Source organism: Lissotriton vulgaris, chromosome 11 (assembly GCF_964263255.1).
Source record: "Lissotriton vulgaris chromosome 11, aLisVul1.2, whole genome shotgun sequence".
NCBI classification, from domain to species: Eukaryota; Metazoa; Chordata; class Amphibia; order Caudata; family Salamandridae; genus Lissotriton; species Lissotriton vulgaris.
In genome coordinates, this window is record NC_141699.1 from 70,981,227 (window position 1) to 70,998,096 (window position 16,870).

Below are 16,870 nucleotides of genomic sequence, written 5' to 3' on the forward strand. Positions count from 1 at the left end.
CATATCGTTTCCTAAGCACAGAGCTACAAATGGATCCATGTACTAGGGAATGTAAATAATTAAAACCCTCTCTATGGGAGTGGAAACAATTTTCGTTTAAAATTGGTTTAAGAAACTGCGCCCTGGGATCTTTATATTATGTGCAAAATAACATAAGGTGCATAGTATTTTGTTGGGCTGTGTTGTTACAAGGACAGGGGGGTTAGCCTCTCACAACACCCCACCTGTTTTGGAAAAGCCACAAGAAAGTGCAGTGTGCCTAAACGAAATCTAGTCATTAAAAAACATTCAATTCCCTGTAAGCTAAAAGACAAATAAAAATGTTGCTGTTTTAAAAAAGGGGGGTCCAGTCTGCCTGTGGACCTAGAAGATATACCAGCTCAGATCCATAAGCTTCTTTTATGGACATTTTCATGTTTGTCGTTATACACTCAGGCTTATCATAAACATCTTCTAGCCCTATTTTATAAAAAGTTTGTTTAACATAGCGTAGCACCATTGCATTGTCTAGATTCATGCAATCTTTTAAGACAAGTCGTAAGAAATTAAGTTCCTCTGAAGACCAGATCTTCCCTCATAAAAACAGGGGTGCCATGTGTATTCTGTCTGTAATGTAATCCATGCCCACCTCCGAGTGACAAAATGAGGTAGGCGAACTAGACGGAATAAATAAGAGTCTCTTCAAAAATGTGTTCTCAATTATTTGGATCTGTGTACTCTTTTGATATCCCCACACTCCTGCATCATAAGTTGCTCCTGACAGACATTTTGATTTGTATAGGGTTATCAGCACTGCAACAGGCTTATTACCAAGTTTGACCGCATATCGAAACAGCCTCTCAATAACTCTTGAAGCTTGTTGCACCCGAGATTCTAAAAATTGATCCCAATTTAGGTTAGAATTATAAACATTTCCCAGATAACTAAAAAATGTTACCTTCTCAATAGCTGTCCCATTCAGTGTGTATTTTAGTGTTTTCGTTAATTTGGGCCCGCATACCATGACAAAGGATTTCTTATAATTCACCTTCAAATCTAGTGACGTCATATATACGGTGAAAGCATGCAAACATCCCTGAAGGCTGTTGGCAGTCAAGGCCATCAGGACTGTATCGTCAGCATACGACAATAGAGGTACTTAGGCACCTGCTATTTTTGGGAAGTCCAAATCTTTGTTTAACCGAAACTGCTCCGGTCCATTTGTATAAACCAAAAATAAAAACGGGGCTAGGATGCAGCCTTGCCAGTCGTCACAATGGGCTTTGTCTTCTCTCCCCTCGAGCCACACCGGATGACTACAGAAGTTGAAGCATGTAGTCTGCGGAGGAGAGAGACAAGTGGTTCCTCGAAGCCCATATCTTCCATCAGTGCCCACAATTTGCTCCTGCACACCGTGTCGAAGGCACTGGACAAGTCCATGAAAGCCAGGTGGATCGACCCTCCCCTGGCCTTCCTGTACTTGCCCATGATCATCGACAAGTTGAGGCACTGTTTGACAGTTCCCATTCCTTTCCTAAACCCATATTGGGTATGTGATATTAGTTCAGCATTATCAGTCCATAACTCCAGGCGTGCCAGAATCACCCTCCCCATCACCTTACATGTGGCACCTATAAGGGAAATCGGCCTGTAACAGGTCGGATAGTTTCTATTTCCCATTTTGAATATTGGCACTACCACAGCTTTCTTCCAAGATTGTGGGGTCTGGCCAGTTATAACGGCTCTAAAGACATTTAATAGTACAGGGCCCCAAAGTGCCGGATTTCTTTGAAAGAGGTCCAAAGGTACCCCGTCTGGGCCTGGGGCTTTAAAGGCAATGCCCATTCTAAGAGCCTCCTCCACTTCGGCTAAAGTTAGGGATGCACTAAATTGCGGGGCGGATTCAGGATTAAAAAATATATCTGGCTGGCTGACCTGAGGACTAATATCATTTGGGTTAAAAATCTTCGTAAAATGGGACTCCCAAGCTAAACCCATTATATTTGTTTCCACGTTCCTGCTTACATCGTGAAGAGTGGACGATTAATCACCTCCCAAAAAGACCTGGAGTCTCTTAGCGTTCCTGCCTTCTCTAAATCTTCCCAGGCCTGGCGTCTCAATTCTTCTTTTCTACGCTCTATTGTGTTTTTGTAAGACTGTCTAACTTCCTTCGTGGTACTACGCTTAATTCTGTTTTTAAAGCTCTATTTGCCGCTGAGCACTCCGAATCAAACCTTTTATGTTTGGGGCGATTCATTTTTTTTACTGGTCTCGGCAGAGTTTTTGCCACCTCTTCACATATAGTTTCAAAACTCCCTATAATGGATTCCGATGGGGGGCTAAATAAGTTAAACAGATCATCACATCAGTTAAGTTAGACTTAATTATATTCTCCTCAAATTTTACATGATCCAAGGTATCCCATTTCAACCTAACCCCTTGATTACAGTTGTATTTTATAGGACAGTCCACAGCCATCCCCTTCGAGGCCTTAATTTTTAGAGAGGCTGTTAGAGGATTGTGGTCACTGGCAGCATTCGGTTCAACCAGGAAATGTTCTAGAAGATCAGAATATCTCCTGGTAACCCACATAAAATCAATCGTACTTGTTCTGCCCCGCCCTGAAATGTCGGAAACTATATCGCCAAGCTGTCCACTAAATTGTTCGCCGGGGATAAGTCATTAACAAGTATGATTGAATTTAATGCATCCCCCTGAGGAGTATGTTTAAAATGGGCAAGTGGTGAATCATCAAGATCAAACAACCCGCACACTTTGTTACTGCTTTGCTTACATAGTGTACAGTTGAAATCTCCAACCCAGATAATACATAAGGGGGTGAATTTTAGTGCTATTTTGTCAATTTCCTCTTGCAATTGATTTATGACCCCGTGCTTTGCTCATCGAAAATGTTATAATACTAATTGATTAATAATAAGCTTACATCTAACAAATTAAAACACATGATCAGTTCGGTGCCAATTTGAATCAATTACCTTTTCGATTACGAGCGCCTCATATCCCATTGAGATCAAGGTTATCAAAACCCCCCTTGCCCTCCCGGAAAATGATGGTTCCGCCAAAACATTTAGAGGCGAATATCCATCTATGTTAACATCCGATCTACTCCATGTTTCCTGGGTGCAAATGATATCAAATGTTTTAATGTACCGAACCCAGACCTCATCTGTTAGCGTTGGGATAATCCCTGCTACATTCCAGGAAAGTAGGTGTAGCTGGTGACAATTGCTTTCAGGATAAGGTACTTGCATGGCTTGTTCATTTGGGCCACTCGGGGTCTGGTCGGATGGAGCAGTAATTAAACCCAAACCTCCTATGCTCTCGCTCATATTATATAACTGGATAGCCAAGTCCTCACTGCCCTGGGTCTCTCCTGTCATATAATACCCAGGAGTACACACCATATCAGTGGCTTTACATCGTGTAATGCAATGACATCAATGTTTCTTCATAGCGTGGGCCAGTCCGCCACAGATGCTCCAGCTCCTGTGCAGTGTGGTCCTGCTGCCAGGCTCCACTGGGGCGGGGCAGGCTAGAGGCACATGCAGCATGTGTTTGGTTGTGTGTGCATGTGCAGTGCCATTGGCACAGTTTCTTTTGACTCTCTTTGGCTTGGCAAAAGCATACCTGCCAACTCACACGGTGCTACCACGTGACACATGATATCGGCTCCCATCACACGGTCTCCCGGTAAAGAGCCAATATCACACATGGCAGCTGAAAACTACTGTAAATAGTGGTTTTCCAGCTCGTTTTCTGAGGCTTTGAACTGTTGACATCCATTAATGGGTTTGAAAACACCCGAGGACATTGGCACCAACCTCAGCAGGATCATTTTTTTCGGGAGGGAAGAAGGGGGTTTGGGTTTCTTGGTGGGGTTCAAAAGTGCCTTGTAGATACTTTTCAGCATGAGGCCCCGCCCCTTCAAGGCACCCCTCCTCACACAGTGACATTTGAGGTACACATTTTCTTTATCATCACTATTGTAGAACAAGAGAACAGAAACACATTAAACGCCCGTACCATGAACTCGTTACTGCGTCTTATTTGCCACTGCATTCCCTAGTCCCTCATATACAGTTCCTCGCTGGCCCCCAAATCAATCACCTACCCAAAGGGCCCACGCAACACCATAGGTGCTGATAAATCCATCGAGGGCACTGGGTCCAAGTCTAGGCCTCGATGACTCAAATGCTGATTGCCATTACATGCCATTAGCGAAAAAGTTAGGGTGAGTGAGTTTAGCTGCATAGCCAGTGGGGACCATACTTTGATGGGAGTAGTGAGGGGGTTGGGAATAGACCAATTAAGATCTTCTTACATTGGGGCAAAATGTGATGGATCGGTGAGAGATTCAAAGTGGAAGTTAAAATCACCCCATACAATCAGCCATATCCCTGGATCCAAGGTGTGAATAAAATGTACCAGATGGGCAATGGTGGCAGATTCTTGGCTATTGTTAACACGTTTATTAGGGCACTTTTCGTCTTTGTTGGGAAGGAGAGCAGGACGCACTGGATGTCATTTGTGGGTGTTGTCGTCTGCTCTGCTCTGCAGCCAAGGTGGGTGCCTACCCAGATGGATAGGCCACCAGAGGGTCTCCCCCTCCCCCCATGATAGCTGGGATATTGTAGAAGGCAAAACCCACCCGTTGAAGATCTTCCCTCGCCCAGGTCTCTTGAAAGATACAGGTGCCGTGTTTGTCGACAAACATCTCCCCATTCAGTGCAGGGCAGTTTATTTTTAAGGCCTGCCACATTCCATGAGAGTATCCTCATCCCGTTGACGTGCCCGCTCTCCCCTCTCATGACCCCTAAGACTACAGCACCTTGTGATGAAGAGTCGCCAGGGTCGACCACACAGCACTCATCTAGTTCCCTCCCCGCTACACTTTCCCTGCTTGCATCTCCCAAAAGGGCAGGGAATTGGACATTGAGGACCTCACTTGATTTGGTTCTACCTCCTTTCTGGATAGTCAAGTGGGGGTGGCTTAAACTACTACCCGCAGTGGTTTGTTTCGAGCCCCACCTTGCTGCACCCTTGAGGTCGTGTCCTGCCATTTGTGAGTGCCCAACCTTAGATGGTTCCTCCCCCAGTCAATCTACCTCCTCCAAAGCATCATATCTATTGTTCACCAGGATATTGAATGGGGGAAGCCTATTGTGGGCACCCCAGCTACCCTCATGTGGGGGCCCTGGGCCAACTACTGAAATTAAGGGGGTGCACAGCTTCTTGAGAATGGCTGTTGTGAGTAAAAAAAAATCAGGGGTCGCAGACTCATGATTGTTGTGGAATTATGGCAGTTAGTGGGGATTTTAAATAAGTTGGTCCCAGTGATTGGGTTTTGAAATTGTATAACTACACACTCACCCGTTTCGCTTTTTCTGCGGTTACCCACCCACCCTACTCTTCGAACCATTATGATCCCTCCTGCTCTGGAATAGTCAAAGTGCTTGTGTCTTGCAAGCCAGAACAGGCATTTATTTCTCAACTCGAGGTGAGTTTCCTTGGTGTTGAGTTCAATGGGCGGGACGCCTGTCGGAATGACTACATATGGGGATCAAGCAGGAGGGAGGTTTATATCTGGAAGATTTGGGCTTAGGCTAGCGTTCCTGTCCTCGCTAGGTCCTTGTACTGTTTGTCCACTCTCTTTTCTATTAGTGACTAGGGCTTGGGGGCTAGGTGCGTCTCAGTGTCTTGGCCGAGGTGACCGTTTTTAACTCTATTTTCGAGGCCAATGCTCCTTACTCTCTGAGGCCTGTGGACACTTTGATCCCCTGTCTCATGACTAGTCGTGGGACCCGTGTGTGCTTACCCCTCCAGCCCAAGCGGGAGTGTTAAACCCATGCTCTCCGCCTGGCAACATGCATCAATCCCTCTTGTAGGCTTGCAGATGGGGTGGTTAGGTGGGTTGGTTAATCTAGCCTCCCCTGTCGCCAGTGTTTTCTCCAAATTATCTAGACGACAAACAAGGTGTGCCAATTCTTCTTTAATAATAGCCCTCAGGTTGTTCTGTAGATCTACCATTAGATTCAGTGCCAACGACAGATATATCTTATCTGTGCTAGCTAGTAGCAGCCTGCCCGCACTGTGTTCTCGCTCTTCATCCCCCTCTAGGTTAAGAATGTTACCCTCACAATGTTTCTTCTATTTAGGTCCAACCTCAGATGTTAATTTGCGCTTTCCGTTCTTGGAGATACTCATAATGTTTCTACTCTTGCATAACACTTTTTTATGGATTACTACCTCAGGAGGTGGCTGAAAGTGGTTATCTAGCTGTGTTTGGGGTGAGTTTGGCTGCGAGATCAGATTAAGTGGGGGAATAAACAAATCGGGGGGTGAGTGATAGCTCTCTTTCTGTTAGCTCGATTTCGGAACCCACCACCCCTATTGCCCTCTGCAACATTTTGTCTATTGATGTTGGGGGGAGTGAGGGAGTACTTGCCGTTTTGGCTCGAGCTGGGCCTGCCCTCCTCCCCATTTTGTTGCCTAGTAGCAGTTTGGTTCCCTATCTCACTCCGCTCTAGATTACAGCGTCACTCGTCTATCGCCTAGCACCTATAGAACTCTAATAACTGGGAGGTAAACCAAGAATTGTAAGCTAGGACAAGGTACTAGCCGCCTCATAAACACCCCCACTGTAACACAACCAGCCCGCTTTGCGAATGGTAAGAGAGTCACTACAGTCTACAAATCCTTGGTGCTCCTCAAATCACGGGGGGCATCTGTGGCACTGGTGTCCCAGAGAAGTGCGCTGGGTGCTGTGATAGTGAAGGGGGGGCAGATAAGATGTTGAGAGACTTACCAACTGGTGCTTCTGGAATATCGGTCAGAACAACCAAAGGGGGTGGCCCTGCCTGCCTCTTCCCGGCGATGACAGACGCAGGATGGTTCCACCCTTGGCCCGGGCTTCCCCCACGGGCAGCCTGGGCCGCAGGGGGAGAGGCAATGCTATAAGCGTGTTCACCAGCGCCTCCCCCTCACACGCAGCACCTGTGGCAGGAGCAGGCGAAGTCTCAACCCTTCTGCAGGCTGGGAACGCAGTGGTAGAGGCTGTTAGCGCTGGTAGCGCTGCGATGAAGGAGCACTGGGACTCCTATCCGACCAGGGCAAAGGCAAAGTTGGAAGTCCGGTAAAACTGTCTCTCCGCACTGCAGGGGGAGAGGCAGCACTATAAGCGCGTTCACTAGCGCCTCCCCCTCACACGCAGCACCTGTGGCGGGAGCAGGGATGCTGGGACTGGTAGTCCCCTTCCACGAAGTCTCACCCCTTCTGCAGGCTGGGAACGCAGTGGTGGAGGCTGTTAGCGATGCGATGAAGGTGCCCTGGGACTCCTGTCCCACAAGGGCAAAGGCAAAGTTGTAAGTGAGGCAAAACTGTTTGGGATCTCTGCAGATGGAAGAAGGTCAGGTGTGTCCTTAGACTCTGACTAAAGAGGGACAATAAATGGTGTTTCAGGGGATCATGGAGCAGAAGGCGTCCTCAGGATAGTGATGGTATGAGAGGCAGTCCCTGCACCTAAGACATGTTGGTCATCCTGCCAAACAATGCTGTGTGCATTATTTTTTGGAGCCAGGAATGTTGTCAGAGGGGCCGCGTTAGTAAAGAGATGTTGATTGATAACACAGCATGAGCACTTGAGGAGAGTTGTAAATAATCTAAAATCCTTTTTCTAAACCACAACATTGCATAAAAGGGCTTATTTTCTGAAATTAAGCTTGTTACCAGGATATGCTAATTTGTAAAAAAGAGGCCTGACAAAATAGATTCCACCCAAAATGCCTTTAGCTTTCCCTAAATGTTAACAGTCATAAAATTGTGCACTCATATAGAGAGGGTGGGGCCTACTACATCTCTTTATATAATATACTTGACTGGAGAGTGATTTGTCTCTTTAGTTTATACATAGCATATTTAAAACATCTATGTTATCTTACGTTTATACAACCAATCCAATAATGGTTACTTAGCTTAATTCGTTAGCATAATGGGATTTCAAATCATTTTAGCAGTAATCTATATATTCCTTCTCATGTGCTTTTAAGAGATACACAGTTGCTGTCTTGAGAATAAGCTTCATAGCTTCATTCTGTTATTTTATTTTAGCCACCTTGTTTTGGTAGATGAACAGCCAACTTTTTACTCACCTCAATGTACCACGCAGACCTGGGGCTTGTGTAAGGCTTATGCCGTCTCTGTAGTCAAGTCGATTCTTGGCCATGATCGTCAGGCGCTTTTCATTTTATGGCAGACTGTCATCTGAATATTGCTCAAGCAGTTCCCTCCTGCTATGCAGTCTTTCGTCAGGACAGGTTGACCAGAGCCGGGGGGTTGGTATTGCACTTATCATTCATGATCATTTTAAATGCAGCACGTCAATGCCAGACTGCCTGCAGGCAGCGGAGAGCTTGGTATTTTATATTTCCCCTTCTCCTTTTGTTTCCATTTCTGGTCTATTTATTGACCCCCTGGAATAGTCTCTGATTATTTGAATTCCTGGTAGAAGGCGGCTTCTGAATTGGCATTAGGATACTCTCTTAGTACAGTCTTGGAGGAATGTAACTTGCATTTGGACATATCAACGGACAAGGAGGGGTGGCTGTCTCTTGAGTCATGGAAGGTTCTTAATCTTAATTACTTGATCTCAACGGCTAGTCATCAAGCTAGACATACTTTTGACCTTATTTTGTCTAACTTTTCTTTGATGGTTAGTCCCCCACTGGAATTAAGTTTGTTGGATCATTATCTGATACCTTTCAGCTGGGATCACGGCTGTGCTGTTCTTGGGGCTGGTGGGATATTGGAACTAAATTACAAGCTTGGAATAAGTCATCCCTTGGGACCATGTGGTGGAACTAACTACAGACCTGCTCTATTTGACAGAAGATATTAATTCAGACTCTGTGGCTGTAGAATCTTGGATTAGAGGGTTGCTAATGATATAGCTTCCATTAAAGTCCACCCTGCCATTGGCAGAGAACCGTCTGCCCCTTGGTTTTCCCAAGAACTTTTGTTCTAATATACAGGGAAGTAAGAAGTTGGAGTGTCTGTATCGAATGACCTATGATGAAAAAAAGAAAGCTAAAGAAGTGTATAAAAAAGCATTTAAACAGTATTAAAAAACTATAAAAATGGCGCAGAAGTTGTATTTTCCAGATTTAGCTATTTCAGCAAATAATTCTGCCTGGAATTTTTTTTAAATCACTAAATCTTCTTCTGAATCTTCAAGCCTGCAACCCTTTCTTCTTTGCCTCGCCTGAATTTTGTAACAAGCTTTCAGCATTTTTTGAGGATAACAATCAGTTCAGTTCATGAAGCTTTATTCGGTTCATAGTAGAAATGACTATAAAAGCACAGCAAACAGGCAACAGAATTTAAAAAGTGCAAACATGATTAAAAACTCATACTTTTTCTAAAAGCCATAGATTTACATATAAAACTGGCAGTATAAAAACATATATCGGGGTGGTCCAAATTATACAACAAACACATAGCATCCTCCACATTTAAAACTCCATATTTAAGAAATATTGGTTTTAAAAAGGAGATCCTAACGTTCTGAAATAGGGAGCAGATGATCATAAAGTGCATTGTGCTTTGCTTAGAATGTCCATCACAGGGACAAGGGCCCACAGGGGGCTTTTTAGGATGTGGGAAGGCCACTAATACATGAGCAATGCCAACTCTTAGTCTAGTCAATACAAACCTATGTGTTGGCCTGGTTACTACGTTCAGGTAGTGCTGAAATCCCTTGACAGCAATATATTTATTGTAAGCTTTAACAGTAGCGAGGAAGTTAGTTATTACTGAACGTTTTTGAGCTTTATGTGACATAAAGGTGTGTTTTAGGTCCTGTTTAGCAAGACCTCTAGGGGACAGTTTTCTAAAAACAAATTAATATCAAGGATACTGTTATAACAATCTACCACATATTTAAGCCACGGTATCTGCATACAATTGTCTAATCCAAGGCAGTCCCTAATTACAAGTTGATTGAACTCAGTCTCTTCCTTAAGCCAAATTGCTCGGTAAAGCAATAGAGGCCTAAGTAATGCGAGCTCGGTCAGGTGAAAAACCCCAGCCTCTCTATGGATCAACTCTGTTGGGGCAGATTTAGGGAGGCACAATAATTTCTTAAGAAAGTTGTTTTCTTCTATCTGTAAACAATCAGTATTACAGTAACCCCAAAGCCCCGCCCCATAAAGGGCAATGGATACACTACGTGCCTTGTAGATTTCCAGCATATCCGTGATTCGCCTATCCCCCAACTTAGACGCAAATTTAAAAATGCCATAACAATCATAAAATACATTTTAATCTGTCTGCACCTCTGGCTGGTACATCTGGCTGCACTGCTTTAGGAGCAGTTACTTGTGCTAAGCACATGCTAACTCAGGCATTTAACGCTACAGCCTGTAATATGACTCACTTCAGGGGTGTTTTCTTGCGGTAATAGGAGCACTGGGAGCTCGTTTGTGACTGACGACTAGGGGTGTCCTTGTGCGTTCGTGTGCACTCCTCGCCGCACCCGCTCAGCTGGTGCCGCTTCGTTGCTCCTGCTCGACCTGGAACACTGACCTGCCTGGCTGGAAACTGTTGGCTGCACCCAGGGGTTATTTTCAACGTCGGCGGAGAACGCGCTGTGACTGCCTGCAGGGACTCAATCACCCAGGAGTCCCTGCTCCATCACCATCCCCTGGTCCTGCGTTCTGCCCCAAGCCCCGCCCACAGGACCCTCTGCAAACTTATCTTCAACCTGGTCTTCCGCTGCGCTGGAGCGCGCGGGAGCGTCCCGGGAGAAGCCCGGGACAAGGGTGGGACAGTCTGTGGCAGTCCTGGGCAGGCCGAGGCTGGGCTGGGCCACAGACTTTGGTCCTGCTACTGAGTACTGTCATCCCCCTCAAGTTAACATTAGTGAGACTTATATTTTTATTTGACTAGGGACATTGACCAGTTTTATTTACCTATACTTGGTCTCAGGTTTGTGTACTGATTCTGGTACTATTATATTTGGACATTCATGATAGTCTTTGTTCTTTTAAACTTATTCATACATCTAAGGGTTTGTCACTCGATTTGATAATGCCTAAACAGAAACCCGATACAACCACACCTGTTTTAGCTACTTTAGATAACTACCTAGTGAAAGTTGTCAATAAAATTAATAATGATCGGAGGGCTTCGCTAGGACGGGGGAGTCCTCCTGCCATACACCAAGCCTCGTCCTCCCCCTCCCCATTGGCTGCACTAGTAAATTATGACAGTATAGAACCGGATAATAGGTTAGTTGTCACGACCGAAGCACAGGTTCACTCTGATTCTCATTTGGATACTCTGATGTATCGATTGAGGCAATTGAGCATTGCCCACCGGCCCCTAGAGCGGTGAGGGAATGCAGGAAGCTGCAAATTAAACGTGGGGGAAATCGTACCAAAAAAAGAGTAGAAACACCCCCAAAAAGCCCTCAGGCTGTTCCTGTACTATCGGAAAGATTAGGTGCAGCCAATATTAATCCTGAGCAACTTGACCTTCTAGTTAGAGTTATTGAAACCAAGATGGAAGAGATCATTAAAGCCCTAGTGTTTAAATTTGATATTATCTCCCTATAAGTGAAAAGATTAGAGGGCCTCCTGGAAACACATCTGGCCGCGGCTGAAAGATCTATGGCTGCTACCTTGGCTACAGCCGTAGAAAGTAAAGTAATGAGTAAAAACAAATCTAACGCACCTAGAGGGAGAATTAGCCCTACCGAAACTGCTATGCCTGACCCAACACCAATTAATTGTCCGAATAAACAGGCTATTGCATCACCAGAGAGTAATTTGGGTTTTAGAGAAGTAAAGAAAAGCTGTTCTATTAATCTCCCCCCTGACTGTGCGCCCTGTTTGGTCGTTTTGACCAATGTTCCGCCTAATGAACCCCATACCACCCAGTCCCACCAGGAATCTCACGAATCGCTTAAAAATAAAACAGTCTCAGGGCTAAATAAGCATTGTGGCTTCCCAATTGCCTATTCTGATCAAATATTATCTACCAGAAGGGTAAAATGGATTGGCCCGTCTAGAAAGATCTGTAGGGGTGACTGCGTTATCATTAATTTTAAACACCCCCAACACGTTGCTACAGCCTTGTTAAGAGCAGCCTCCCTAGTATATGATGCGAATAGTGTATATGTGCGCTCACTTGGCTCTTTTTATAGTCACCTCACTGCGGCATCTCCCGATACCAGCAGAAGCAGACCCTTTTTACCTATAGTCCGCCCTGTCTTTGAACTAACTATGCAGAACAGGTTCCAAGCTTTAAGTTCCTTGGACACAAATGACTGACATCTACAGAGTTGTGGGTCACCTGTAAGGGCAATTATAAATAGTCAGACAACTGAACCAATTGCCCTGCTTACAGACCCAGAGCAACTCTTGACGGGTGGTCTAATGGTGAATAATGACCGTGGGGATGCATCAAATGTCAACCCTAAGGCGGGGGATGGTATATACACTAGTGTTGCATCGGATGCTAAAAGTATTACTCATGTTAATGGTATTTCAATTGTTAGTTGGGATATCGCCGGAATAAAATCTAAGGGGAATGTTCTGGGCTGGAAAGAATTTTTTAATAGTCATGATATTTTATGCTTCCAGGAAACTTGGTGTAGAGAAGATGTAAATTATGAGGGGTTTGTTTCTTATAATCTGGTAGCGCAAGGTTCAACCTCAGAGAGAGCTAAAGGTGGTCTTTTGATTTTGGTCTCTATTAAACGTCAATTGTAGTAAAAAGGTACCTGACCGTGGGCACACACGTACAGCTTCTGTGGCTCATCGCGAATCAAGGGCTCAATATATTACTTGTTAACTACTACAATAATGTGTTTGATAACTCTAGGATTACAGTAGTTAATGATCTAGCGAGTGGAATTGATAATTTTAGCATGGAATCAAATGTTTTATTCAACTTTATCTGGGTGGGCGATTTTTATTTACCGCTGTGTGAACTGTCAACCCAAAAGGTTTGTGGGGTTATCAATAATGTTGGTTCAGATGACTTGCATTTCAAACATAACAGCTATGGTGATTCATTACATAAGATTATGGGCTGCCATGACCTGGTAATCTTAGATTTCGCTAAAGATGATCTGGGCCAGACTATTCCTACCTTTAAGAATAAGCAGAGCAATTCAGTAATTGACCATGTGATTGTCTCATTGAATATTACCCCATACTGTGCCCCCCCAGGATTGAGGTCTCATCTTTAAGTGACCATAACTGTATAACTTTGGAATATACTCTGTGGGGGAAAAGCACTGTGGAAGTGGGTACCACAATTACTAATGTGGAGCCACATAGACCTAATGGTGTAAGAATAAGATGGGTTGGGAGAAGGCTAAAGACTTGTTAAGTTCTATTGTCAAAGAAAGTTTGACTGACATTACCTTTATTCTTGATAATGACACAGATCACGGGCGGGTTTTAACTGCTTTTATCGATATCAATAAATCCATTGATGCTAGGTTCACTAGACCTAAAAAAACACAATGTAGAAATGGACCGGGTTGGTTTGACCATATGTGTACCAGTCTATTAACTAACTAAGTTTAAACGCGCTCCCGGTGAAATCGTCAATTTAAGACTGGAGTACAAGCAAGCACTAAAGAGGAGGACGGGTGAGATGCAGCAGCAGGCATGGGATTCACTTAATGAAGCTGCAGAGTTATCTAATAACACACTGTTTTGGGAAACAGTTAACTCTGCTTTTCTTAAGGAGGAAAACACCCCTGAGCTAACTTCCAACGTATCTAGCGATGACTGGGTCTCGCATTTCTCCCAAATATTTGGTCTGTCTAACTCTGTTGATAACTACTCTAGTAGATGGCCCATTATTGCATTGGACATAAGTGCAAAAGAGGTCGAGCTTGGGATCGGTGCCAGTAAGGGGGGCAAAGCCCAGTGACCTGATGGGGTCCCTATAGATGTTTATAAAGCAGCCCCAGAGTTGTGGAGTCCTCTTTTGGCCATTGTTGTTAATGCTGCTGTATGTACTGTGGCACCAAAAACTTGGGGGGAATCCATCATAATCCTGATTCACAAAAAGGGTAATAGATATGATGTAAGAAATTATCGGCCCATCTCTCTTCTAGACTCCTCAGTTAAGATCATGAGTAGAGTTATGTTGGTTAGACTAGAAGAGTGGGTGGAGCAAGAGGATGTCCTGACTGATAGCCAGTTTGGGTTTAGAAAGGGTCGGGGACACTCGACCAGTGTATTAACCTTGATTTATTGTTAGGCAAACACACTGAAGCTAAAGAGGGCTCATTATATCTCTGCTTTGCAGACCTTAGTAGTGCCTTCGATATGGTCGACCAATTGTGGCCGATCCTGTTACAGCTAGGAGCACCAGAGGGAATAATTTTCTTTCTCGACAGATTATACGAAAAGTTAGAAACCTGTGTGCGCTATGGCACCAAAGGTGAATGCACCCCAAAATTCAGGGTTAAACGAGGGATTAGGCAGGGCTGTGTATTAGCCCCCCTACGTTTTATACTGTTTATTAATTAAATTGACTCCATTTTAAAAGCCGTAAATGCTGATGCCCCTAAAATTAAAGGCGTCTCTGTACCAGTGTTATTGTATGCTGATGACACTGTCCTGCTTTCAAGAACAAGCTGCGGACTACAGCATCTGATCAATAGATTTTCTAACTTTATTAAGGATAGAAAACTGTCTATCAATAAGGGGAAAACACATACTATGACTTATGGGGCTAAAAGAAAAACCTCTAATGCCTTCTTTATTGAGGGTGAAAAGGTGCTAGAAGTAGATAAATTCTGCTATCTTGGGATAACCTTCTCGAAAAACAGAAAATGGACTAATGAATGCAATATTATTAGTAACAAAATGGCGAAAAACGCACATGGTGTTTTTAGATTTGAAGCAAAAGTTGGTGACAGACGCACAAGGCATATGCTCCACATTTATCAAGCCAGATGTGTCACCATTGCAATGTACAGTGCTGGGGTATGGGGACACACGTGTTCCCATAATTTGCAATTGGAGGAGAACTCTTTTTTTAAAAAACTCTTTAGCTTACCTTTCTCCTCCCCGACCGAGTTGATCCATCAGGAATTGGATATCCATTTTTTAGATGATCTACTATCAATGAGGCCATTAATGTTATGGCGGTCGATATGGCTTCAGGAAGAAAAGGCTTTTAATAGATCTATTATTGAGGATTGTTTATCACTGGATAAATCCCGCAATATCCCATGGTTAAAATATGTTGCCGACTGTTATCTAGAAATATTTAATATTAATGTATTGATTGACCCTAGTGCCGCATCTAAGATATCCAAAGTAGAGCTGAAAACTACATTTCTGGCCCATAAAGTAAGGAAACGAGCCTCAGCTTATGGATCTATGTCCACAGTCATGTTTTACTGTAAATACAACATGAATGAAGGTTTTCCAGGCTACTTTGCCATGGTGAGTCGGCCATCCCATAAGTTTGTGCTAACTAGGCTGAGGTTTGGCGTAGCACATCACTTAGTGGCCCTGCCAAACCTCAAGAAACATCCAACTGGGCCTTGTCTGTGTGATGGCGTTACCAAACAAAGCACTTTGCACTTTTTATTGATTTGTAAACTGTACATGAATTTTCGATCAGTCTATCTGAAACCCATGTTTGTCAAATATGGTGTACGTACTGTTAATCAGGCGATGAATTTACTATTTAACATGGAGTCTGCTGATATCTGCTTTTTACTGCCACCTTTTTAAATCGTTCTATTAAGGCACGTAAAAGTATGCTATTTTAGGAACACTGTCTTTATTTTATGATATCTTTTTTTTTATATGTTCTGTATTCTGTAATATTGATATTATATATGTTTTGTGCTTTTATGGTCATTTCTTATGTGCCGAATAAAGCTTCATGAATTGAATTGACTCACTTCAAACCTTTTCCTCTGGAAATAATCTCTCAGGCCATCTCGCTCTGTAAATTAGGTTCAGGATGATCCATGTCTTGCTGTCATCCTTTGGATGGTGGGTGGAGTGATTTCCCCAGTGTTTCTGCAACTTTCCCACAGTTCAGTGTCCTCAACCAGTGTTTCTTGAGGCTGGAAAGGGATGAAAGTAGCTCTTCTGTTTAAAATAAACTGCCAAGCCAGAGGTTCTGGCTACATTCCTCTTGATATCTCTTCTGCCAGCAGCTTCCAAAATCTTGGGAACATTATTTAATATCCAACTGATAGCATATTTGAAGCCAACTCACTTTCAGATTATACGCAGTCTGGCTTTCCCCAAGGCCACAGCACAGAGACTGCTCTTCTTAAGATTACAGAGACTATTCAGCTCACACTGGATAAAGGGCATAGTGGTATTCTCATCATGCTGCATTTGATACGGTCTCTCATGCAACCTTACTATGATGCCTCACAGAGGTTGGTATCTGCTGTAAGGCTTGGGGTTGCTAAATTCTTCCTTGAAGCGAGAGAACAACAAGTATGGTCGGCTCGAGCCAATCAACAACAAGGAAATTATCTTTCGAGTACCACATGGTCTACACTACGTTATATAGTGTTTCCCTAGCTCCCCTTGGCAAGTTAATTGAATCTTTTGGCCTTAGAACTATTTCATATGCCAGTGACATGCAGCTTCTTCTAATAATAATGGCATCCTCCCCTTTCCCAGTGGAGGCTTTGAAATCTGTCCTCAATGACATCTTGCATTGGCTGAGAGAGAACCATTTGGTATGCAGTGCAGATGAAACTGAGATTCTCTTGTTTGGCAACATGAAAAAAGAATGGCAGCTCAACCTCTGGCCCCAGGAACTATTGCCTTCTCTGAAGCCTGCTTCATCAGTAAGGAATTTAGGGGTA